Source organism: Melanerpes formicivorus, unplaced genomic scaffold (genome assembly GCF_026170545.1).
Source record: "Melanerpes formicivorus ecotype bairdi unplaced genomic scaffold, bMelFor1.0.p_v2 SCAF_24, whole genome shotgun sequence".
In the NCBI taxonomy this organism is placed as follows: domain Eukaryota; kingdom Metazoa; phylum Chordata; class Aves; order Piciformes; family Picidae; genus Melanerpes; species Melanerpes formicivorus.
In genome coordinates this window covers 3,151,976-3,177,694 of record NW_027142376.1, presented here as the reverse complement: position 1 = coordinate 3,177,694, position 25,719 = coordinate 3,151,976, and the positions used below count along the sequence as shown (strand labels likewise).

General features: G+C 44.9%; 1 protein-coding gene across 8 annotated transcripts in view; it reads left to right on the top strand.

Annotated features, from left to right (window-relative positions):
* The window catches only part of TNS3 (tensin 3), a 247,229-nt gene that overhangs the window by 31,206 nt on the left and 190,304 nt on the right, over nucleotides 1-25,719 (top strand). The window contains exon 1 of one of the 8 annotated variants that reach the window (XM_068152606.1): nucleotides 11,769-11,880. The exons of 6 other annotated variants lie outside the window; for them this stretch is intronic. The gene's annotated coding sequence lies outside the window, so the exon portion shown is untranslated. Of the gene's footprint in view, nucleotides 1-11,768; nucleotides 11,881-12,137; nucleotides 12,232-25,719 lie in introns of those variants that run through there. One more of the 8 variants, XM_068152605.1, reaches the window with a different exon arrangement.

Below are 25,719 nucleotides of genomic sequence, written 5' to 3'. Positions count from 1 at the left end.
CTGAATGGACCTAGAAAGAGCTCCTGCTGGTGCTTCCTGCCACTTGTAACTGACATCTTTGTCTCCACTTGTCTTAGAGAGGCATAACCTAACAGCAGGCTTTCAGAAACTTCAGCTGGGAATGCTGAACTGTAAGAAGGCGGGGTTTTGTCCTCCTTTTGTAGAACCAGACAATATGAACACCAGAGTTGTAGCAAAATTGTTCAAACACTGTCCATCCCTATGATAGATGACAGAAGTTTTTGTTTTCTATCCTAGATTTTTCTTACCTGGTACTATGCTGTGATTTGGTATTGCACAAGTAGCTTTTTAATTGCTGCTATGCTAAAACCCTGCCTTCTTCTCATTCAGCTCCCACAGTCTTGGTTTGTCTTGCAGAGTTGAATGGAAGTCCTGGGTATCTCTTGTTAACACAGACTAAAGCTGTTGCTCTAGTCTATTCTGTTAGAGCTTAATTGGAGATACTTTCCTCCTTCATTGCGACTACAGCTATGTTAGTGCAACTCTCCTGAAGTCATTGAACAACATAAGCCCACATCAGACTTGAAATTGGTGTCTTCCTCTCTCCCCATAGGATTCAAAGTGGTGAGGAAAGGACTGTTTGGATTTATAAACTGTGCAGTGTGGAGTGTGGAAAGGATACAGGAGTTTGAAATAGGGTTTGGTGCCTGAACCCTGGAGGCAGACATTTGCTAGTTCACAGGAAGGTATTTTATAAAAAAATTGGCCTTATCTCCCTTTCATAAAGTACATTTACAGGTTAGGTTCCACTCTCTAGGACCTCTTCTTTGAATCATGTCATTGTGAATTAGAAAGAAGACATCGTATTCCCTGAGGAGAGTAACTGCCAGCCCTATAATCTAAGTGAATGATAGATGAGCCGTTCAAATACTTAATGCTTTTGTACAGCTGACAACTGGAGATGGCATGTAGGGCTGTAAAAAGGAGCCAGGCCATAGTGGTGTCACTGGAAAAAGACTGAGGCTCCTCGAGGCACAGCCATTGGTGTGATGCATTACAGAGACATAGCATATTCTAAGAAAGGATAATTGTAAGGAAATCCATGGTTAAATAGATTTAATGTTCATGATATTTAGAGAATGTGGCTCTGCCTACACTTACCTAAAGGATCTTAGTTTCAAATTAGTGCTTCAAAACTCAATTTTCTGTCTCTGCATTGTAGAAGACAGTGGTGGCTAACCGTGAAGGGTCTAAGTGGACATGTAAACTTATGGCTTTTCATCTACAAGGTGTTCTATGGCTGCACTGATACTATGGGACTATACCTTCTTTTCTATGGACTATACCTTTTCTTCACAGAGAGAGTTGTTCCTTCACAGAGAGAGTTGTTAGCCATTGGAATGGGCTGCCCAGGGAGGTGGTTGAGTCACCGTCACTGGAGGTGTTCAAGAGGCAATTGGACATGGCACTTGGAACCATGGTTTAGTAGTCATGAGGTCTTGGGTGACAGGTTGGTCTTGATGATCACTGAGGTCTTTTCCAACCTTATTGATTCTATGATTCTATGATTCTGCCTGGGAGGCAGGATGCTCTGCTCAGGCTTGGAGAAAGCCTGTTTTCTTATTTGGTTTAAGGAAATCAGCCCATCTTCACCAATAATTAATTAGTGTATACACATAGTAATATTGCGTACAGGCACACAACATGTACAGCAGATTCCATCTCAGAGCTGTTATCTCAAAAATAAAAGGTCCTCTATATGTTGTTCTGAGCTGGGCCCTGTTTCACAGTGTGAAGAAGGGAGGTGAAGGAGGAGGAATTTATCATTTTGAAGCTCCTGTGCTTCCAAAACCAAGGCAGTTGCCAGCACTTAGAGTACACAAGGAACAATGCACCAAGGTTTGATAAAGCGTGTTACAACATCATGCTCGTGGTTCTCTGTTTTGTTGAATGTTGTGTAGGCAGTTGCAGCAATTTTTGTGTTCTCTGCAGTAGATTTCCAGTCACGTTGCACTCCGTGCATGATGCATGGCATTTGATCCATTGCTGCCTCCCATGACAAGAGTTGAAGAATTGTGCAACTGATCCCTGTGTGTGGAACTTGTGTCCAAGTCCTGTGAGAGGAACTGACTGAGTTCTGAGAAGAATGAAAAGCAGTAACTGTTCTGCTTTTCATTTAGTTCTTTTTCCTACCATTTTTCTTTTCATTTTTCTACCACCAGACTTTTGTGAAAACATCTTCTGGAGTGTTCTCTAGACCATAGTAGTGGTAGTATATGTTATACAAAGCATCAGTCATACCATGCACTGGAGAGGCTTTTCTGCAGCCTTCAGAGTTTCACTCTTAGACGTGCCAATTGCAGTGTTTCTCACTAGTTTCTTCTTAATGCTTTTTTGTCCTTTCAAGAAAGAATCAAAAAGGGGCAGTTCTAAGAAATGGGAGAATAGCAAAATGTTTATGGGATAATGCTAAATACCAGGCATTTTTTGCTATGTCACAGGACACTATAATTGCACATACAGTGCTGTTGGTGTCATGCTGTAAATGAGCCTACTTTGGATCTGCATAATCCCATTGTTTATTTTTGGCATGCCTGTAGAGGGCAATGCAGACATGCCCTTACCTCTCTGCCTTGCAAGCTGCTAACCTGCAAAACCACACCGGCTGATGGGAAAATGGGGTAAATTAGGACAGGGAGAAAGTGTGGTAAATGACTGGGCAAGCTCCTTGTCCTTAACAATTCTCCATAAAGAATCAGATTACCAAATGAGCATCAGATTAGCAACAGAATTTTATGCAGTGCACTTTAAGTATGGACTGAAGTGATTCCTACTGCTTGGGGAGATTTTGTACTTTGCTGTTGGTTTTGTACCAGTTGAATGTTTCAGAAGGTGAATGTGATCTGATGTTTCATTGCCACACCGCTAACACAATCACTGGTGTGTCTGACCAGTCAGTAGATTTAATGTGAACTTTCTGACCACCACAGACAGCATGTTCCGTACCAGTAAGTCGATTATGGAAAACAGGTCACATGTTTTGACTCCTAGACCATAGAACATTGGGCTAAATGTGGTCACTTGGTGTGTCAGCTTAAAAATATGTGAAATTTTGGCTTAGTGCCCCAAACTGACATATGCAAGGGAGGTTCTGTAAACAGAACATGAAGGAGATGATAATACTTGTACAGCACTGCAGCTGTAAATGTTTGTTATATCGAAAATGAAAGAAAAGGGCAACAAAGCTGGGGAGGGATTTGGAGCACAAGCCCTATGAGGACAGACTGAGGGAGCTGGGGTTGCTTAGCCTGGAGAGAGGAGGCTCAGGGGAGACCTTATTGCTGTCTACAACTACCTGAAGGGAGGTTGTAGGCAGGTGGGGGTTGGCATCTTCTTCCAGGCAACCAGCACAAGAACAAGAGGACACAGTCTCAAGCTGCACCAGGGGAAGTTTAGGCTGGATGTTAGGAAGAAGTTCTTCATAGAAAGAGTGACTGGCCATTGAAATGTGCTGCCCAGGGAAGTGGTGGAGTCACCATCACTGGAGGTGTTTAAGAGGAGACTGGATGGGGTGCTTGGTGCCATGGTTCAGTTGATTAGATGGTGTAGGGTGACAGGTTGGACTCAATGATCTCAAAGGTCTTTTCCAACCTGTTTTTTTCTATCCTATTCTAAAAGAATAAACCCTAGTTACCAGAGAAGGCTGCTTTTCTCATTGCAAATAGCAGTGCAAGCACTGTTGTTTTGTACTGTTTCATTTATTTATTTATTTTTCACTGACTGCTTATGGAAATAATGTAATGATCAAGCTAAGTTTGAAACTGTTTCTCATTGTGTTTGGTGAGCATCTGAGTAACACAGTTTCCTAGCAATATTCTCCAAAACAGAGCAGTAGGTTCTGGGAATTGCCTAACTTGCAGATGCATAGAAAAGTGTTCCTGAAAGAGAACTTGGTAAACTGCTTATGTGGGAGACTAATACACCTCTTGGCAGTACTATGAGGTGCCAATTACAATTTATTTTTGGTTTAGCAGAGTAATCCATGAGCCACTTTCTTCTGAGAGTGGATTGTTTTGCTCATCAGATTTAAGAAACTCAGGGCCAGTGGAATATGCTCTTTGTCTGGACAGTTTTTGAATCATAGAATGCATTGGGTTGGTAGAGACCCTCAAAGGTCATCTTGTCCAACACCCCTGCCTTGAGAAGGGACATCTTTAACTAGATTGGGTTGCTCAGGGCCCCATCAAGTTTAGCCTTCAATGTCTCCAGGAATGGGGCCTCCACCACCTCTCTGGACAACCTGTTCCATTATTTCTACACCCTCATTGTGAAGAACTTTCTTCTAATGTCCAACTTCTATCTACCATACTCCAGTTTCAAACTATTGCCCCTCATCATAGCACTACAAGCCTTTGTAAACAGTCCCTGCCTGGCTTTCTTGCAGGCCCTCTTCAGAGACTGAATTGCTGCTATAAGCTCTCCCTGGAACTTTCTCCTTTCCAGGCTGAACAGCCCCAATTCTTTCAGCTTGTCTTCATAGGAGAGGTGCTCCAGCCTTCTGATCATCTTTGTGGCTCCTCCTCTAGATCCATTCCATGTCATTTTTATTCTGGGGCTCCAGAGCTGGACACAGTACTCCAGGTGAGGTCTCACCAGATCAGAGCAGAGGGACAAAATCACCTCTCTTGACCTGCTGGCCACACTGCTTTTGATGCAGGCCAGGATACAAGTGGTCTTCTGGGCTGCAAATGCACATTGTTGGCTCATGTCCAGCTTCTCATCCACCAGTACTCTCTTTCTGCAGGACTGTTCTCAATCTCATCATCCCCCAGTCTGTATTGGTACTGAGGCTTACCTGATCCCACTTCTTCAGCCTGTATAGGTCCCTCTAGGTCCTTCCTGTCCCTTATTCATGTCAGCTGCAACAGTTGGCTTGGTATGACCTGCAAACTTGCTGAGGATGTGCTCAGTCTTACTGTCTGTATCATTGATGAAGATATTCAACAGCACTGGTCCCCTGAGGGACACTACCTGTTACCCACCTCCATCTGGACATTGAGCTGTTGACCACTACCCTTTGCATGCAATCATCCAACCAATTCCTTATCCACGGGACAGTCCTGTATCTCTCCAGTTTAGAGAGTGGAGGAGTGTGTCAGAGGCTTTACAAAAGTCCAGATGGATGACATCTGTTAGTCTTCCCTTGTCCACTGATGTAGTTACACCCTCATCAAAAACCACTAGGTTGGTGAGGTTGGACTTGCCCTTGGTGATGAATCCATGCTGGCTGTCTCAAATCACCTTCCTGTCTTTCATATGCTTTAGCATAGTTTCTAGGAGGATCTTCCTGGGCACAGAGGTGAGGCTGACAGGTTGCTAGTTCATAGGGTCCTCTTTTCCACCCTTTTTATAAATAGGCACTGCATTTCCCTTCTCCACCTGACTTCCAGGACTTATCAAATATCATGGAAAGGGTCTTTGTGACTACATCAGCCAATTCCTTCAGGACTCTGAGATGCATCTCATCAGGTCACATAGATTCATGTATGTTGAGGTTCCTCAGGTGGTCCTGAACCTGATCTTGTCTTACAGTGGGAGGAACTTTACCCCACTGGTCCTCACCTAGTGGTCTGTTGACTTGGGAGGGGTGAGGAGCAAGGTTGCCATTGAAGACTGGGGCAAAAAAGTTATTGAGAGTACCTCAGCCTTCTCCCCATCTGTGACCGTTTGAGGCTGTCCCCTTTAAGAAAGGGAATATGGTGGTCGGATGTTTGTAGATGAAAAGATGGATCTAAACTAATTTCATTGGTAGATTGGGAGGAAGCACCTTCTGAACTGGGAGTGCAGCAGAGTATCCTGGGCCTTCCTGCACTTTTCTGGTCAGTCTTACTTTTTCTCCTTTGCAGCTCACAGCGTTCTGGGCTTTCGGCCAAGGCTTGACCTTGAAACTGATAAGCTGCAAGGCCTGTATTAACCACTTTCCAATTAACACATAACTGCTTTTAACTTTTTCCTCTTTTCTCTCTTTCTAACCCTCTCTGGGGAAAGGGGGAGAGAAGGGGGAGCAGAGGTGGGGAACCCCCTCAGCAGAGGGGGGAACTCTCATTTCTGTGCTACTTTATTGTATATTTTTGTATATATTGTAAATATTGTAAATTCTGTATATTCCCCTGCATATCCTATATTGCTTTGTAAATATACAGCACCCACTGCTTTGCTAATTCAGCTGAGAGGTTTTTTTTCCGTTTTCCTTCAATTTTCTTCCCTCTATTCACAGTGGGGGGGGGGGGGGAGGGCCTCGCTTTTCCCTCAACCCTACGACACCATCCATTCACATCAGCTCTCCATTCTCACTCCTCAGAGGGCACATGCTTTCTATAATCTCCCTTTGCTGGTTGATGCACCTGTAGAACCCTTCTTGTTAATCTTTGTGTCCCTTCTCAGGTTCAGCTCCAGCTGTGCTTCAGCATTCCTGACCCCATCCCTACACAACCAGGCTGTGTTCCTATGCTCCTCACAGGTTACCTGTCCCTGCTTCCAATGCCTGTGCAGTTCTCTCTTGCTCTTTATTTTCATCAGCAGGTCCCAACTCAGCCATGCTGGCCTCTTCTCTTCCTTGCCTCTTCCTTCTTTCACCTGCTGATTGAGAGCTTCTGTGCTGTATGGAAAGTGTCCTTAAAGATCTGGCAGCTCTTTTCTGCTCCCTGTCTCCCTGAGGACTGTTTCCCAGGGAGTTCTACTGACTAACTCCTTGAAGAGTTGGAAGTTTGTTTTCCTAAAACTGACTACACTCCTTGCCTGTCCCATATCCCTCAGGACCCTGAACTCCACCAGTGCATTAAATAAAAATATGGAATGCTTCACAAATGTGGGTGTCACCCTTGTGCATCTTTGGTTTTCTTCTATAAAATACTTATTTTACAAATTCTTCCATTAGAAATTAGTCTAGCAGAAAGTTAAACCCTTGCTGCCCAGTTTTATTATCTTGGGAAGAGGCCTTAGCAATGAAAGGTAAACTGACAGTCCAGCAGTGTATTGCATGACAACTAGTGAGCCTGTGGTACAGACTGGGATTTAATGGTCGTTCATACAGAGCTGCTGGGGAGACATTTATGCAACACTGTAAATTCTTATACTACTGCTATGTTACCTAGCTTTAAGTAGTTCCAAAGTAACTATTCTTTTGTGTTCTCTGATTACAATTTGGTATGAAGTGGCCTGCTTTGAAAGCAGGTACCAAGTCTTAGAAGCCTTGCTCAAGGAAAACTTGATATTTGCCAAGTCCTCTTGATACAAAGGTAATGTGTACCTGTACCATTTATGGCTGGTCATAAATATAGCATATGCCATCACTGTATATATTATATGCACAGGAAAGTATACTGTTTTGGTTTGGATTTATGTTACTTAAGCAAAGTAGCAACAGGTGGATAGGACTGAAAACCATTTTTCTGTCCCCTGATTTCTTCACAGAAAGAGTTGTTAGCCATTGGAATGTGCTGCCCAGGGAGATGGTGGAGTCACCATCCCTGGAGGTGTTCAAGAGGGGACTGGACATGGCACATGGTGCCATGGTTTAGTAGTCATGAGGTGTTGGGTGACAGGTTGGACTTGATGGTCTTTGAGGTCTTTTCCAACCTTATTGATTCTATGATTCTATGATTCTTTGTTGCTGCCTAGTGTGGATGGTAAGTGTCAGCTCAGTGCTGATTGAATGAGCAGTTGCTCTTTATTCTGATTAAAAAGCTTTCTTGTCCTGACACATTACTCAAATTTAGGTGCTTCTGCAGAAACCAACAAGAATAAAGTGCCATGCAAAATCAGGGGCAATTGACTCGTAGTGTGTAGAAGGTATGAGTCCCTAGCATCACTCATTTAACTCCATTCTTTTGAATTTTTTAAGTGTTTGTGGTGTCATTAAAGTAGAAAGCAAGCCTATTTTTGATTGGCAGGTTGCCTTACAAATTCCCTTTGCATGGCAGATTCTTTGATGCAGCAAGTGTGCATGTGAGATGAATGTTTAACTTGTTCATTGACTACACCTCTAGGCAGGTTCAAATACATTTAGAACAGAACAGAACAGAACAGAATAGAATAGAATAGAATAGAATAGAATAGAATAGAGCAGGTTGGAAATTTAGAGCTCTTTAAGACACAGACATAGATTTTCTTTCTCCTTCGCTGTTCTTCCTCACTCCTAGGAAAAGCGAGGAGCAGAAGAATTCAGAATATAGAGATGATGATTAGGGATGTAAACATATTAGAAGGTATTGTCTGTCAAAGCCACTTGCAGTAAATGTGGAGAACACAGTGACTCCAAGCTAAGGCCATGGCAATAACCCTATATACTGAACTTCCTGGTGTGGAGTCTTCATGGTGTACTGCAAAAAAATGGACACTTTTTTCCCTTTGGCAAGTGTCATTTCTGTGTAAAAAGATGCATCTGTGAGCTGCTATCTGCACACCCACACAAAGTACTGCTAGGTGCAAGCATTTCAGAATCATGTGGCAGACTGCTAAGTCACACAATATCACAGTATCACTGAGGTTGGAAGAGACCTCAAAGATCATTGAGTCCAACATGTCACCACAGACCTCATGACTAGACCATGGCACCAAGTGCCACGTCCAATCCCCTCTTGAACACCCCCAGGGATGGTGACTCCACCACCTTCCCAGGCAGCCCATTTCAATGACAAACAACTCGCTCAGTGAAGAACTTTCTCTTCACCTCGAGCCTAAACTTCCCCTGGCACAGCTTGAGACTGTGTCCTCTTGTTCTGGTGCTGGTTGCCTGGGAGAAGAGACCAACCCCTTCCCGGATACAACCACCTTTCAGGTACTTGTAGAGAGCAATGAGGTCTCCCCTGAGCCTCCTCTTCTCCAGGCTAAACAATCCCAGCTCCCTCAGCCTCTCCTTATAGGGCTTGTGCTCAAGGCCTCTCCCCAGCCTTGTTGCCCTTCTCTGGACACGTTCAAGTGTTTCAATGTCCTTCCTAAACTGAGGAGCCCAGAACTGGACACATTACTCAAGGTGCGGCCTAACCAAAGCAGAGTACAGGGGCACAATGACTTCCCTGCTCCTGCTGGCCACACTATTCCTAATGCAGGCCAGGATGCCATTGGCCTTCTTGGCCACCTGGGCACACTGCTGGCTCATGTTTTGGCAGCTGTCAATCAGCACCCCCAGATCCCTCTCTGTTTGGGAACTCTCCAGCCACTCCGACCCCAGCCTGTAGCTCTGCACGGGATTGCCGTGGCCAAAGTGCAGCACTCGGCACTTGGATTTGTTGAATGCCAATGCCATGCTATTGGACTCTGCCCATCTGTCCAGTCGGTCGAGGTCCCTCTGCAGAGCCCTTCTACCCTCCAACTGATCAACATCTGCTCCCAACTTGGTGTCATCTGCAAATTTGCTGATGACTGTCTCAATCCCTTCATCCAGATCATCAATGAAGATGTTAAAGAGGACGGGGCCCAGCACTGATCCCTGGGGGATGCCACTGGTGACTGGCCACCAGCTGGATGTGGCACCGTTCACCACCACTCTCTGGGCTCGGCCCTCCAGCCAGTTCCTGACCCAGCACAGAGTGTTGCGGTCCAAGCCATGAGCTGACAGCTTAGCCAGCAGTTTGCTGTGATAGTTTAAATGTTATTAAACACAATTATTTGTGCCTTCTTTCCTCGAGCTTCAAGTTTTGAAACTTTCATTTGAAAGCTAGAAGCTGGCTGTAATTCTTTTTTTGTTTATTTATTTTGTTGATGAAACTTTCAGATGATCATGTGATACATGTTTAAGAAAACCAGCAAAGGTGAGGCTTTGAAGGTGCTGATTGTGTGCATCTGTGCATTGCTGATTAAGAGCTTGCTCCCATTCCCAGAATCTTTTGGCTTGATTTAGGGACACATTATGTATTATTTAAGTATGAGCCATAGAGTGGGGTCATGCAGATAGCATCCAGCACTAAGTTTGAGAGAAACTGTGTCTGAGAGAACAGTGAGATGTACATGTCTTCAAGGTTTGTAACACATGTGCTCTTTCTCTGCTTGGCAGCAAAGGGAGAGAAGTTTAAGATACAATGTCACATAAAGGATTTTGATTATGTTTGGCTTCTAAATATGGAGCTTTCCTAGCAATACAATATAGTCTTGTCCAAGACACTAAACATGCCTGGGACCCAGTTTGTCTTTGGTTTGCTCAGTGTTCATTATGTTGCTATCTCTCAGTAAGATACCTATTAGTGTTTGAATGTTGCTGCCTTCCATATAGTCACCTGTTAGCCTATTCCTGTAATATGAAGCATTGCAAAGAACAGGCTTAGACTGCATTTTGAAGTTCATCTCTGGGGTCTATAGAGATCTCTGTCTCTTGGGGGTCCTTCCTCCCCAGTGCATAGGATTTGCAAATACTAATCACTGTACTGCCTAAGTCAGCCAAGGGAAAATGCCTCATGCTAGAAGGGGCTGGCTGTAAATCTTGCCTCTAGGAGTACCACAGGAAGGTATTTTAGGATTTGCTTCCATGAGCTTGTTTTGGAATCGAGCTGCAAAGAGGCTATGGACACTTTTACGTGGGGTTCCAGTCATAAGAGAAAGGTTGAGATGCATTGTCTCTAGTGATACACCTCCATGTCTAGGTGAGGCCTCTGCTGTCAGCTGACAGTGTCACCTGGGTTAGGCATCTCAATTGTATTCATTAAATTCCACTTTGCTTCAGTACATTTTTGGGTTTTGATTTGTTTTTTTGTAAAAAATGCAAGGAATGCACCTCCATTTATGCCTACTTCAGTGGAGTTTCAGGGTGAGTTTGAGGAGGATATTCTTCACCATTGGAAGGAGATGAACTTGCATTTCTTGCACCTGTTTTCTGCAGCACTGAGCAAAAGGGCAGCAGTGCCTGGGTTTCCTCCCTGCTCTTTCCTTGTTTTTTTCACCATGCAAGTGCCCCTGCTCTTCATGCAGCAGCAGAATCGTAGAATAATTAAGGTTGGAAAAGACAATTACAATCATCGAGTCTAACTGTAATCCGACTACCATGACCCCGAAGCTATATCCTGAAGTGCCACATCTACATGCTTCTTGAACACATCCAGGGATGACGACTCCACCACCTCCCTGGGCAGCCTGTTCCAGTGTCTTTCAGTAAATAAATTTTTACTAATATCCAGTAGGTACAGAAGACAGTGGAAACCACAGGAACTCCAGATGCGGAGCTGCCTCAAGGGAGTGGCAGTTCTCGGTGTGCAAATAGATCATTGTCAGCGCATCGGAGAACTGCGCTTGCAGAGGCACGCACACACTGGGAATCTGTGGCCTCAGGCAGCGGCTGAGCTATGCTTTTGGGGATCATGCCGGCAACTCGGATGCCGTGCTGAGGAGCGTAGGCCCCTCAGCACCCGGCGGGCTCTGCCCGGTCCTGCGGTATCGGGGTGCTGCGCTCCCTGCCAGCAGCCACGGCCGGCCTCGGGGCCGGTAGGGGGGGAGGAGGTGGGTGCGTATCCCAGAGGCTGCGGCTTCAGCCTTGAGCTTAAACTCCAAGCCTCCGCAGCAGTCTGTGAATCCCGGCCCCTGCTAGTGGCGGAGGTCTCCCCCCCAGAGACGGGCCCTCTGGGCAGGAGTGGGGAGCCAGGCCTGTCCCGGGGCCGCGGGGGGACTGCGCCAGGTAGCAGGGCAGAGACGGGGGCGGTGTGGCTGGCGCAAGGAGAACGCTGAGGGGTTGCCCCGCTTCCTCCCCCACTCCTCACGCTGGGAGCCGTGCTCCGCGCCTCTTCCCCGCCTCCTTCTCAGCCTTGATCGAGGCGCGGAGGGACCGTAGGAAGTAACAACAAGTGTGTGCGGTGCTGGGGGAGGGGGAGCTCTGCTCCCGCTCTGCAGTCGCTCAGCTCAGCCCGGCCCCGCCGTGCAGCCGGGGAAAGCAAGGTAAATTCGGGGAGCCGTCGGGAGCGGGAGGGCGCCCGGCCATGGCGGCGGCGCGGGGCTTTGTTCCCGGCGGGTCGGAGGCGAGGAGAGGGATCATCGGTGGGCCCCAGTGCCTCTGCGGCGGGCGCAGCTGTAGGGCCAGATGCCACCGGACGCAGGGCGGGCCGCGCTCGGTGTGGAGGGGCGGCTGTTCCCGGCGGCGGGGCCTGCCTGCCCTCCGCCGGCGGTGCGGTGCTGGCGGGAGGGACCGGGACGCCGTCATTCGGAGGAGCGCTCAAGGGCTCGTGTGATGAGGAGGGCAAAGGTGGCGGAGCGCCTGGCGGGGAGGGCGGGAGCCGGCGCCGTCCGCAGGTAGGGTCAGGCCGGGGGACTGAGAAGCGTCTCTCGCGTATCTGTGTTCGGGCTGGGACTCTCTGTGCAGGGCATCGTAGCGGCAAAGCAAGTTTCTCTGCTGTAAAGTTCCTGAAACTCGCGCCTTCGCTGGGCTGGAGGGCCCGGGGCAGCGCACAGTGACCCGGGCTCCCCTTCCAGTCCCTGCCGAGGTTGCTCGGCACCGCTGTAGCGTGGCTGTGATGAGCAGTGTTGTCTTCTGTGCCCCCTCAGATCGTCCCCGATGCCCAGCTGCTAACTGTGGGAAGTGGCTTGCTATCACTGGCGAAAAGTGCTAGCTGTCTTATGGCAGGGTTAACATCTCTAGTTGTTTACTGGCGCTTTTCTTAAATAAGCGTTCGTTACGGAAGATTGAGGTCCAGGACCTTTGTGTGTCTTCTGCCAAATGCCCAGGTCCTAAGCAGCTTTTGGCATCGGTGCTGATCAGGAGCGCAGCCCGGACGGCTCAGGCTCCGGCATTCTCCGAGTGGAGATGGTCTCCTGAGCGGTACGGAGTTATGCCTCAACTCAGTGTCCGGTTTCTAGGCCGAGGATTAGGTGCTAATTGCCGCATTTTTGCGTAATTAGAAATGCTTTTTTGTGTGTATCGAGGAGTGCCCTGTGGTGGCCATTACATCTGTAATAGCAGTGTTCACATTTTACTGGGCATGGAACAAAGTGGTGGCAAGAGCCGCAAGGGCTGTAGCTGTACGAGCCAGGCTCTGGGTCTCTTATGTTGTGTTTGATAGGAAACTTCTGGATATTGCTCAACACCATGACTGATCACAGATGTCTTAAGCTGGCTGATTTTGAAAACGGCTGCAGCTAGTTAGTCAGGTTTATTGTTGAGAAGGCTAAGTGGGGCTTTTGCTGAAGCTAATGAGATACTTCAGGACTTTGAAGCTGTGAAGTAGAACCTCTGAAGTATTTGAAGTAGTGGAGTTTTCATTCTATATAGCCAAAAGGATTTTTTTTTGTTGCTGTTGTAATTAAATTGATTACTTTTAACAGCTAATGTCTACTGGATGGCTTAATTAGTCATTAAAGTCGTTGGAAGTACAGGTGCTCCGGAATCAGTGTTGCATTGCCAAGTTTTCTGAAAGTTAAAGCAATCAGTTTCAGCGTAGATGTTTGTGTTGCAGAGGGTAATTATTTAGAGAAGGCAGCGATCACAAGTGGTTTGATCTGTGTTTGCTGCAGTTTCTGACTTAATCCCAAGTACCTTTCTGCAGTTCATCATTTGCTTTACTGAACAACCATGATATTTTGGGATGCTGTTACAGTTGGCATTACCTTCCTTGGCCTGGTCTTATTTCTTGGTCATGCAGGAAATATTTATAACTGGGAGAGAGAAAAAGGTCATAATTGTAGTTTTTTTCTCTAGCTGTGCTGCTTGCAGAGTGCCATGTGAGTCCATTTCTCAGGCTCATCTCTCTTTGACCATCTGCCCTATAGCTGGCAGTGATGTGGTGTCACTGAGATAGTGAAATAATAGTGCAGAAGATGGGGAGAGTACAAACAACTTCTTTTGTGTGTAACAAAGCTGATGGAGACTTCTTAATCTCGTTTTGTGCCTGACTTTCCTTGTCTGGAAGTGACCAAAAGAGTGGAGAATGAAGTGGTATTTTGGACAGATTGGTGAGGCTGGAGTAAAACATTGTTAGTGTCATTACTTTTCTGTCTCCTAAACATACTCTTTCACAAAAACAAAACCAGAGATGGTAACCAAACTAGTGAGCAGTTCTAAAATTGCAAAGCAGGTGTAATGAAGTAAACCCCAATGTGGTCAGACATTTACAATACAAAGAAATTAATCTCAGAGTCACTAAATATACTGCAAGAAGTGTAATGGTCAGTTAAGCATTTAATTTTAAGGTTTAGTTGTGTTTTCTTCTTAGAATTTCTAGTGGTGTTTTTCCAGCTGACTGTTGAAAATTCATATTAACTTGCTTGCTGAAATAGTCTCATGATCCTTCTGAGTACCTCTTGAGAATGTCCCGTTCCTAACATACAAATGTCTGCTGAATGTGCCTTGTCCATCAGCTTCGCAAAACTTGTCAGGAATGTACAACTTCATTGTTTTTAGGTGGAGAAAATGCAGTAGTGAAATACCTTGCACATTACTGTTTGTCAGTGTGTTCTTGTGAAGAATGCTGTGCATTGCCCTAAGCACAGCTTTGCCATGCTTTTGTCCTTCAAGTGCAGCCTAAAATAAGGAATGTGTGGCCTCATTGGTAATTCTGACATTGAGTGTCCTTGAGTAAAGTTGTGAAGACCACAGTGTGTTTATCCAGGTGTTAATTGTCATAGAATCATAGAAATGTTGTTTGGAAAAGACCTTCCCGATCATTGAGTCCAACCATTGTCTAGCTCTACCAAGGCTGGTGCTAAACCATGTCCCTCAGCACCACATCTCTGTGGCTTTTAAACACCTCAAGGGATGTGGATTCAGCCCTCTTTTGGGGTGCCTGTTCCAGTGTTTGAGAGCCCTTTCAGAGAAGAAACTTCTTCTAATGTCCAACCTAAACCTCCCCTGGTGCACCTTGAGACCATTTTCTTGTGTCCTGCTGCTTCTTCCGTGGGAGAAGACACCAACCCCCAGATCTGGTTGCAGCCTCCTTTCCAGGGAGTTGTAGAGTGCAATGAGGTTTCTTCCCTCAGCATCCTTTTTTTTCCCCCAGACTAAACAACCCCACTTCCTTGGGGCTTAAGAATTAAAATTAATTGCTGGAGTGAAATAGCCCTGTGGAGCAAATCCTATTGTTTATTATTCAGAAATGTTAGACTTTTTTAGTACTGTGGTGGATTGAAAGGCTCGTACTGACCATCAGCAAGGAAGTGAAGCATAAAAAAGAACCTTTGCAGGTCAAGTCAACCTCAGCTCCTGTGCCTTCCATGCAGGGGACTCAAATGCAGGACTGAGAATAAGCAGAAATTAATGAATCCCAGCCAGATACCTGATCTGAATAATCTTCTCTTGGAAAATTCCTTTATAGAGGCTCTCCCATTCCCATTCATGAGGAAAGAGTTGTGTGATAAGGGGCGGGGGGGGGGGGGGGGGGGGGATGACACAGGGAGCATGTAAGTGGTTTGGTTAAGGCTATTTTTGCGGGGGGGGAGGGCGGGAATTAGTTTTGTTTTCTTTGTTTCTTCTGGCCTTATTACCTCTGTGGCTGGAAGGTGAGGAGCAAGTCAGGTGGCTATACAGCCTCTCTAAAAGTCTGTTTTATCCAGAGCAGGTCCGCAACAGGGATTTACACTTAAGTATTTTCAGGTGTTCTGCAGCAAATTAATGAGGGGAAGAGGAAAGTTTGGGGGAAACAATCATCCTGGAAATGTCAAAGCTGTTAAAGTTTCAACAGGCAAATGTCCCCAAAGTGAGGCTTACCATGTGATGATGTGTCAAAACTGAGGTTGAGAGCAGCAGCCTGGCAGATGATATTTTTCCACCCCGGGGATGGAACAGTCTGCTATCCTGCTCCTAGCAGCACTCCTGGCACTCTGGCAGGAGTGTGCTTCACTGTATTCATGTTGACTTTTACTGTCAGTCCTTTAGCGCAGCACTTGGAATGGCAGAATAATCATCATCACTGCTGAGAGTGACCTTTCAGCTATTGTTAGAGCAGTGTGGGCAAATCTGCAGTGATAATAGTAAGTGCCCCCTCCCCTTTTTCCCCCCACTTGATGCACGGTGTCTCTGTGCTTTTAAAGTTGCTAATTTTTTTTTAGGCATAGTTTAAGAATATAACCGGACCTGCGCATTCAGGGCTTCTGCAGTTCAGGAAGGGGACATAGCTGTTGTGTGCTTGATGCATTAAAGCAGAATTTCCATAGCCTGCAGGCTCTGTTGTAGTGATCTGCTAGTGATAGGAAATTCACACTGCCTTGCTTCACAGGGACTAGGTGTTCACCTGTCTTCTGTCTTTTCCTTTTTTGTTTTTCCCCCTGCCCATGCCGCTGTCTAATTACCCTGTGGGTACAGACCTGTGTGATAACAGAATTGAGATAATGAATTGCTTGAGGCATAAGGCAGCAGTTTGATTTGCAGTAATCCAATGGACAGGTGCATCAAGGCAGCCTTCTGCCAGTGCACCTCCCCTGGAAAAGGTCTGAGGAAATGAAGCAGCCTTGGAGACAGAGGAAGGGAGGATGCTGTTATGTTTTGGTAGTTCTGTAAGCTACATAGATAACTTTGTGGATGGCAGAAAGAGGATGTTATTCCAGTTAGGAATGTATTTATTTGTGATTTTAGGGAATGAGAGAGACTGCTGTCCAAACACCACCATTCCCTATTAAGTTTATATATTCAGGAGGCGCTTCTAGAGCTTAGCCTTTTTTGCTTAAGGTATGTCTTGTGTTGATTTACTGAAAGACAAAGGTGATGGTGGTATCTTTTAAGCCTTAACCACAGAAGTGGACAAAAAATGTGGAGTTGAGGTGATCTTTTCTTCATTCCAGTTTAAAAGTGGAGTGATAATGACTTGAACCTGCAGGCATATGTTTTTACTTTCAATTCAAATGCTGTTTGTGATTTGACTTTTCTTGAAGGAGATAACTTTACTCTGGTAAACAGCAACGCCAGCGAATCTGTAGTTCAATCTGTGTTGAAAAACATAATACTAAATTTAAGATGTACCATCTTCCCTTCTTGTCCCTTTCCTACCATTTCTCAGACTTTTTGTAAGCACATTCCAGCCCATCAATACGACAAGTCTGTTTACACCTGTCTTTGTGATTAAAGTAAAATGGATTGGCTTCCTTCTTTCAGAAATCTTTCTATGCTTGTCCTTTTCTGTAGCTAGTACTACTAAAATTAATTTGAGAAGGTGAGGTAAAAAAAGAAGTCACTAGTATGTAATATAGGGCTGTTTGTACAGTGTTGTCTTGTGGGATACAAGAGTCTGTAGAAATATTTTATCTAGCAGTGCTGCTTTGCACCAGTAAAAAACTGTGAAGGACGTTGCACCTCCTGTCTTTCAGCATGAAAACACCTCAGACAAAACAGGCTTTTGCAGGGCTTCTTCATTGCCAAATTAGGACATTTTTGCGGCCTAATCACCCATATTCATCATAATTAATGAATTTTGAGGTGGTTTTCTGCCCTCACATCTCTCTGTTTTAGTGATTCAGCACGTGACTGCAGTTGAAAGTGGATTAGGAGATGCTAAGGGTCAGGGGGAATTGAGTGAGGGGGAGAAATTAGCTTGGGGATCTGAGACCGGATCATGGTAGCAAATAATTCAGAGCAAGGGAGAGGCAGATACTGTCGCCTCATGTTTGGGGTGACAGCAAGGGAGAGCCTATGAGCTTGAACCTGAGCTTCCCACGTTGTAGGAGAGCATGCTAGCTTAAAGGTCCAATGGTTTTCCCTCTCCATCCTGTGCATGTGGACCCTCCCCTTCCTGCTTCTGTGCTTAAGCAATAAGCAAAATTGCTGTATCTCGAGAGACTTGAGATGTGCTCTGGGCAGGCATAGCTCAAGCATTCCAGGCTGTTTGATCCCTCCCACAAGTTAATGGATTACTCTCTCAAAGAGGTTTCTTCTGGAAGTGAAGTGTTTTGGAACACCTAGCTCTAGCAGCAGTCGGCTCTGTACTGCATCGTGGGCATCCTTGATTTCTGCTGCTCCAGCCACTAGCCCAGAGGAAGATATGATCTGTGTTCAGCAGCTGTTTATGAGTTTTCCCCAAATTGTAAAGTAATTAGTCATGGAAACACAACTTGTGTGCACCTAAGCTTTTGCTTTGTCTAGATGTGGTGATTAACAGGCAATGGTGGCTTGTTACAGGATATTTTCCTTGCAGTCAGTGGCCTGCAAACAGTAACTATGAGAGCAAAGACTCTCTTTGTGGCTCTTGTGTGCATGTACGTCTGGGAACATTTAATTTCCTGAGCACAAATGCTGGGGTTTGTTTACCTGGTGTATCTGAGGCTTTCTATAGTGTTTGCAATCCAAATGTAATTTTTTATGGGTTGTTGACATTGTTCTTTTGCCAGGTTATGGGTAATTTGCCTTTTTAAAGAAGTTTAAACTTCATCTGTCTGGATTTCAGTAACAAACAGTTCCTGTTGGATTTGATGAAGGAGTTACCTGAATCTAGTTCCTAAACACACAGCCTGTTGCTGTGGTTGTGAAGTGAGAGCCTGTACCCTGACTAAGATTAATGGTGGTTGATTTTTAGTATGTAATCAATTTAATTTGTGTTTAAAAGACCTTTGAAAACACTTCCTTATGAACACAAGTTATCTCCCTAATTAAAAATAAGCCTTTCCTGAGGTGTGCTATCTTCTCCTTTTTTTTTTTTTTTTTTTTCTCTTTGCATTCACTTATTCCTGCAGCTATTGACAGCTCTCAGCCTTCAGGGCTATTTCTCTTGAGAGAGAATTTACCTGGAAGATTCAAAATCAAATACAGTTTATAACCTATTGCTGGGCCTTCTGAAATCCACATTTCCAGTGTCAGTTTCAACAGGACAGGGTATGTAAGATCAAACTCCTGAGGAGGATGTGTGTTTTTAGTAGTAAACTGGATTTTAAGTAGTAAATTTTTAGACTAGTAGATTAGAGCAAAATACTGAGATTGTTATTAGTCTGTTTCTAAAAATCCATCTCTGCTTTGGCCAGCAGGAGCAGGGAAGTCATTGTGCCCCTGTACTCAGCACTGGTTAGGCCATGCCTTGAGTACTGTGTCCAGTTCTGGGCCCCTCAGTTTAAGGACATTGATACTCTTGAACGTGTCCAGAGAAGAGCACAAGGCTGGGGAGAGGCCTCGAGCACAAGTCCTACGAGGAGAGGCAGAGGGAGCTGGGATTGTTTAGCCTGGAGAAGAGGAGGCTCAGGGGAGACCTCATTGCTCTCTGCAACTACCTGAAGGGTGGTTGTAGCCAGGAGGGAGTTCATCTCTTCTCTCAAGGAACCAGCACCAGAACAAGAGGACACAGTCTCAAGCTGTGCCAGGGGAAGTTAAGGCTTGAGGTGAGGAGAAAGTTCTTCACTGAGAGAGTCATTAGTCATTGGAATGGGCTGCCTGGGGAGGTGGTGGAGTCACCATCCCTGGAGGTGTTCAAAAGGGGACTGGATGTAGCACTTGGTGCCATGGTTTAGTCATGAGGTGTTGGGTGACATGTTGGACTTGATGATCTTTGAGGTCTCTTCCAACCTTGGTGATACTGTGGTTACTGTAAATATTTTGGAGCTATCCTGCCATTCCTTTGTCTGTCTGCTGTACCAAAGCATGTGTAAGTGTAGGCTTGAATCCTAAGTCATTTTGTATAGATGAATCTTAACATGTGTCTTTCAAGATGCTTAATGATGGACCAGGGAATAAACAGGTTTAATTCTGTCTGGAAATTTAGTTCTCTTCCGTAGAGTTCTTACCTTTTGAGGGTTTAAATTTTTGCCTTTCCAACTTCTCTGTTGCTTCATGGGATATGCTTCATTTGTGGGTTTTATTTTTATTTTGTTCTCTGGCTAAGTCCTGGGCTTTTGTCCAACCAGTTGCTTTCCTGAGGTGCAATGGTTTTGTCAGAGTTGCTGAAATGTATTGTGGGATTTAGAGTTTTTCTCTCTAAAGAACCTACTCTCTGTAGGAGTTAATGCCTGAAGCCAGCTAGAACTCCATCCCTCAGCAAGCACTAGGGCAGCATGCCAAAATCAGTCTTCTGTTAAGTACCTGCTTTCTCTGCTCTGCACAGGTACTTTGAGAAAAAGGGTAATTAAAAAAAATATGCAGTTTTGCGTTTTTATTCCCATGTAATTGAAACCCTTTGTCTACTTCTTATGTGTTCAAATGCTGTTTAAGCCTCTGTTTTATTTTGAAATGCAGATGTTCATTCTGTCCTCAAGAGATAATGGCTATTCTTGTGCATTAAAGGCATAAAGTGTGTCAACAAGATGAACTTCCCTGAAAGCTGGAGACTAGGTCATGATGCACCCTAGCTTTGGCTATGACCTGCAGGAGATGGCTCCCACACTTTCTTCCTTGGGGGGGTACTACACTAATTGGGAAAGAGAAGCTGTATTCAGCTGTGACATCTGGAATCTCCACATACATAGCAGTGCTTCTGGGGAAAATTGGGACTGAAATGTTGATTCACAGGCTTTGGTTTAAAATTATATTATCAAAATAGTAATTGGTCATGTGGCTAAAGAAGTGTGTTGACAGAAGGAACTAATAAATAATCAGAAGCATCTTTGAGAGTTGTGTTTGAGCGGCTTGAGAAGGGGAAAGCACTGTGTCATCCTCAGCTTAATGAATTCACCCTTCATAGAAGCACTCAGTTGAGCTAGGGAGTTCCTTACCCATGTGCTTGTAAGTGAAGCTGTGTTCCCTGCAGGTGTGAGATCCCATGAAAACATAATTGTTCTGCTTAGTGGAAAATGTAGACTGAGCTGGTGTGAAATGTGAGTAGTGGCTCTTCTCCATTTTAAACCTTTTATTTCTGAAGAATGTGGTGTCTAATGCTTGGAGCACAGGACTGAAATTCAAGCAAAACAGACTGTTGCACTTTCTGCTTGTCACTGGCTCGTGCTGATGTCATCAGGAATGTAGCTTGCAATGTACAGTGATGCACAGTGAGAGTTAGATGCTTTAGCCTCACTAGGATGCATTTTCTGTTTTTTTGGAGGGGATAATCATGCCTACCTCGTGCAAAGCAACTTCAGGTTCTTGGGCATTGTCTGTACAGTGGTGCCTGTTGCTGCTTAACTAGGGGGAATTGTGTGTCCTGTGCTTAGAGCAGGGCTCTGGATGTTGCCGCTGTGAGAGAAGAGGAAGGGAGGACTCTGCCTGCTCGGAGGCCCAGTGAAGCATGCTGCTTCTGGAGGCTGGGCAGTACCTGCTTGCCCATCTCTGTTAGCTCTTAATGGACATAAAGACTTCCTGGTTCTTTTCAGGCTCGGAGTTCAGGAAAGGCTGAGAGCTGGGAGGCCTTGTCACTCCTGAGCATCAGGCCCATGTCAGTGAGAAGATGTAGTTTCTCTCCCCTGATGGCACTTGTGAGCTTTGCATTGTGTTCCTCTGCTTTCAGCTTCCATTCCAAATATCATGAATGTCATTCCTGAGCATCCTGGAACAGTTTCTTCCTCCTTCAGGTCTTTCAAGGAAATGGATGCTTCTGTTGTAGTTTGCTTGTAGAGAGAGCTTTGCCTCTATTAATGTTTTAGGTTTGTTCAGTTTACTTGCTTTGACTTAGCAATGTAGGTGCCGTTACAGTTATTTGTCAATCTTCCCTAAGGAACAAGTGCCTTGAAGACCAGTAGAGCTGAGACAGGGGCAAAAAGTTTCAAAATTGAGTGGGAGTGATAAAGCAGGTAAAATCTTTCCCTTTGTCGTATTTGAAGTGGTGGGGGAAACACAGCATTGTGTGCAGAGCAAATCAAGGTTTTCCTGGACTCATTAACTATTTTTGACAGCTCTCAAGAACATGGTGACCTTTTCTTCTGTTAATTCTGTTGTTCATACACACATCAGTGCTTCTAAAAATGTGATAGAACTTTAGAAAGCGCTCCTCTGAGTAGGTCCTTCACCTAGAGTAGGTCACATAAGAATGCATCCTGGGGAGTTTTGAATGCCTCCAGAGAAGGTGACTCCACAACCTCTGTGGGCAGCCTGTTTTGCCACCCTCACAGTGAAAGAGTTTTTCCTTACTTTCACATGGAACCTCCTGTGCTCCAGCTGGCACCCATTGCCCCTTGTCCTGTCATTGGGCATCACTGAGAAGAGCCTAGCTCCTTTACATATTTATAAACATGAATGAGGTCACCCCTCAGCTTCCTGCAGGCTGAAGAGCCCCAGGTCCCTCATCCTTTCCTGATAAGGGAGATGTTCCATTCCATTCATCATCTTTGTGACTCTGTGCTGGACTCTTTCAAGCAGTTCCCTGGCCTTCTTGAACTGAAGGCATCTTGAACATTGCCAGCTCACACTGAGCTTCTCATCAACAAATCTCATTAGTGATTTGTGTCTTAGTTCCCTTTTATCTAATTTTGAGGATGACCTTTCTGCAAAGGAGGCAGTGGCAATCTTGTGAGTAGTAATGAAATGAGAGAACTTCAAAGCCCAAGATGGACTTAGCAGGTGGATTTGAAAATAAAGCCCTCTTGCCAGTCTGTCTCTTTCTTCCTATTAGCACTTGCCAGGCTCAACTAGTGTTTCCTGAGTTGTTGAAGCAAATTCCCAAGTGTTGCTTGTCAGGGAGCCACATCACTCTGTAGTACACATGGCAGCTTCCCAAATGAGGCACTTTGCAGTATGGTTAAGCTGAGGGATGTTGTGAGAGTGATATCAAGGCAGATTTGTTTGTCAGTTCCCAATAGCATGTCTGACCAATGTGCTGGTTTGGTAAGAATCTGCTGTGTTAATATTACTACTTTAGATCTCACCAGCCCCAACAACAGCTAGGTTTACCATTTCTAGCACTTTTTGTGAAAAATGAGGCTTTGATGCTTTTGTAGTAATGTGACTGGGCCCTTTATGCTAAAACTGAGCTGCTTTAGGCTCTTTGGGGGAAGAATGTAGCCTTTTGCCCTGTAGTTTAGCAGAACAAGAATCTTTTTAGTTTTCAGCTTACCTACCATACCAACCTCATGAAGTTCAACAAAGCCACATACAAGCAAGGTCCTGCACCTAGGTCAGGGCAGTCCCAAGCACACATGTGGTCTGGGCAGAGAGTGGATAGAGAGCAGTCCTGAGGAGGACTTAAGGGTGCTGCATGATGATATCAACATAAGCCTACAGTGTGCACTCTCAGCCCAGAAAGGCAGTTGTGTCCTGGGCTGCACCAGAAGTAGTGCTGACGGCAGGTTGAGGGAGGGGATTCTGTCCCTCTGCTCCCCTCCTGTGATACACTGGAACAGGTTGCCCATGAAAGCATTCAAAGCCAGATTGGATGGGGCCTTGAGTAACCTGGTGTAGTAGTAGGTGTCCCTGCCCATGGCAGGGGTTTGGAACTAGGTGATCTCTTTGATCCTTTCTAATCCACACCATTTTGTGATTCTGTGAGAGAGTTTGATGTCACAGATGCCTTCCTGACATCTCACTGATATGTGGTGTAAAGTACAGTTGAGCAGTGGCAGCTGAAATGTGAATACTACCCAGGAATTACTAGTAAAACCTGTCCTAAGTCATGTATTTGCTTCTCCTTATATCTTTAGCTTCTCACATTCATATCTTGCTGTTTATAAAGCAAATTTGCTTCAGGGAATGAATGGTAAATATTACTCCTCTTGTGGTAGCATTTGGAAGGGACAGTTATATGTGTGGTGCATGTGCCATTTCCAACCTGAACCTGTGGTGAATCTTTTTGAGGAGGCATGGTATTGTGTTTGATAGACAATTGGGATAAAATCATCTCTTGGCTATCTGCATTTGCATGTCTAGGGATAGAGGGGGAAGGGAGAAGACCATAATCCTTCAAAGAAAAAAAGGAAGGTGTGTGTATTCTGGGAGTATCACATTGATCTAAAAGAGCTTGATTCATTCTTTGAGCTTGATGCATTCTTTGAGCTTGACTTTTTGCTCTGGGAGGGACTGGAGGGATGTAGTGTGTGTGTGTGTGTGTTTGGGGGAGGGATGGAGAGGTTGGGGTGGTGGTGGTGAACATTCCTGGAGGGGATTAATTTTGAGGTGACTCAAACAGACACTTTGATCCTTTCCATCTGCAGGTTGGCTTGTTTTAGCTTGTTAATATGTGGATAGCAAATTCCCTCCTTCCTTTTATGTTTGGAAAATTGCTCATAGCCCACACATGGCTCTGTAATTGGGGAGGGATTGTTCATTCTTGCCTGCAGGAAGACATTTCTCTGTCTGCTGAGCTGGAGTTCCAGACTAGATAGTGGGAATGCAAGGAAAATACAGATGGGAAGCAAGGCTACACAGCTCTTATTTAAGCTATGATTCTTGAAGAAATGGCCACTAATCCATTTGTTTGCATCCAGAACACCATGCAGGGTGAAGAAAGGAATATTTCTTAGTCGTACTATCAGCCTCTGGTGTGTCTCAATGTGTAACAGTGTGATTGCCTGTAAGACATGGATACTGTATAGAAACCTCATTGATCTTAGGAAAGTTTCCTTCATTGATAACCTGCAATAGCTAAATGCTTTCATTAATGTCCTCAGCATTTTTTTTTGTTTATTTCAACTTTAGACATCTGAAATGGAATGATTATATATGTGACCTGAAAATAGAGGAGGATTTGGTGAGCTCAAATATTATCTTCTGTTTCTCAACCAAACTTCCTAAAAATCATTAAACTTGGGTTTTTTTTTGCACTCACATTGCTCTGCCTCATCTCAAGTTACACTTTTATACTCAAGATTTCCCGAAAGTACCAGGATTTTCTTGTTTATTCTGCCTTCTTTCTTATTCTGCAGGTAAGCTATTTGATCTCCTGCCTCTTTCCCCATCCTGGAAGATACTTTGGAAAGCTTTGTGTATGCACATGTGTCATTTGGAACTTTTTGTCTGACTGAGATTGTATCATGCCATAACTGAAGATTTTTTCCTTGTTTATGGTAGAAAATAGCAGCACAGAACAGAGTTTTGGCATAAGCTTTGAGTGTTTAGTAGCTTGTTCCCCTATGTTACTTACACAAGATTTAGGGGCTTGCTTTGGGTTGAGCATTGTAGTTCTCCCTTTGATTATTTTTAAGGTGTCATAGAATTTTGTCCATAAATCACAGAATTTCAGGGGCTGGAAGGGACCTCGAAAGATCTAGTCCAACCCTCCTGCCCCATTGTGACTAACCAAGGAATCTGGCAGTGTTCCAGGATACATAATTGCAGTCTGCCTTCAGTTTTGAAATTCTCTTATCTTTCTGCTTTTGTGGTTGGTGGCTCACTGTGGCTGCTTGGGGGTCCTAAAGGGAGGAGTGCAAGGACTCTTCTGACCCACCTCACAGAGGCTTTTTAAAAAGAAACTTCGGGGGTGAGTTAATCCGCCTCAACTCAAGGTGACTGTCACCCACTGGTGGCTGGGTCTCTGCTTGTAGGAGCTAGAATGGAATTGAATTAACCAGGTTGGAAAAGACCTTTGAGATCGAGTCCAACCCATCATCCAACACTATCTAATCAACTAAACCATGGCACCAAGCACCCTATCCAGTCTTTTCCTAAACACCTCCAGTGATGGTGACTGCACCACCTCCCTGGGCAGCACATTCCAATGGCCAATCACTCTTTCTATGAAGAACTTCTTCCTAACATCCAGCCTAAACCTCCCCTGCTGTAGCTTGAGACTGTGTTCTCTTTGTGTGTGTATTTGAGGTGAAATTTGGATAAACCAAGCAAAGCATGAGGGTTTTTCATGTGAGAGGTCTTGCCTTTGGCCTTTGTAGGTGATGTGGTAGTGTTTAGAAAAGCTAAAAATGCAACAAATGCCACCAATTTTACAGGAAGATTGAGTGGCTTCTAATAATTGAATGGCTTTATTAGCAAATACCTCTTGAACAAAAGAAGCTGATGACTAA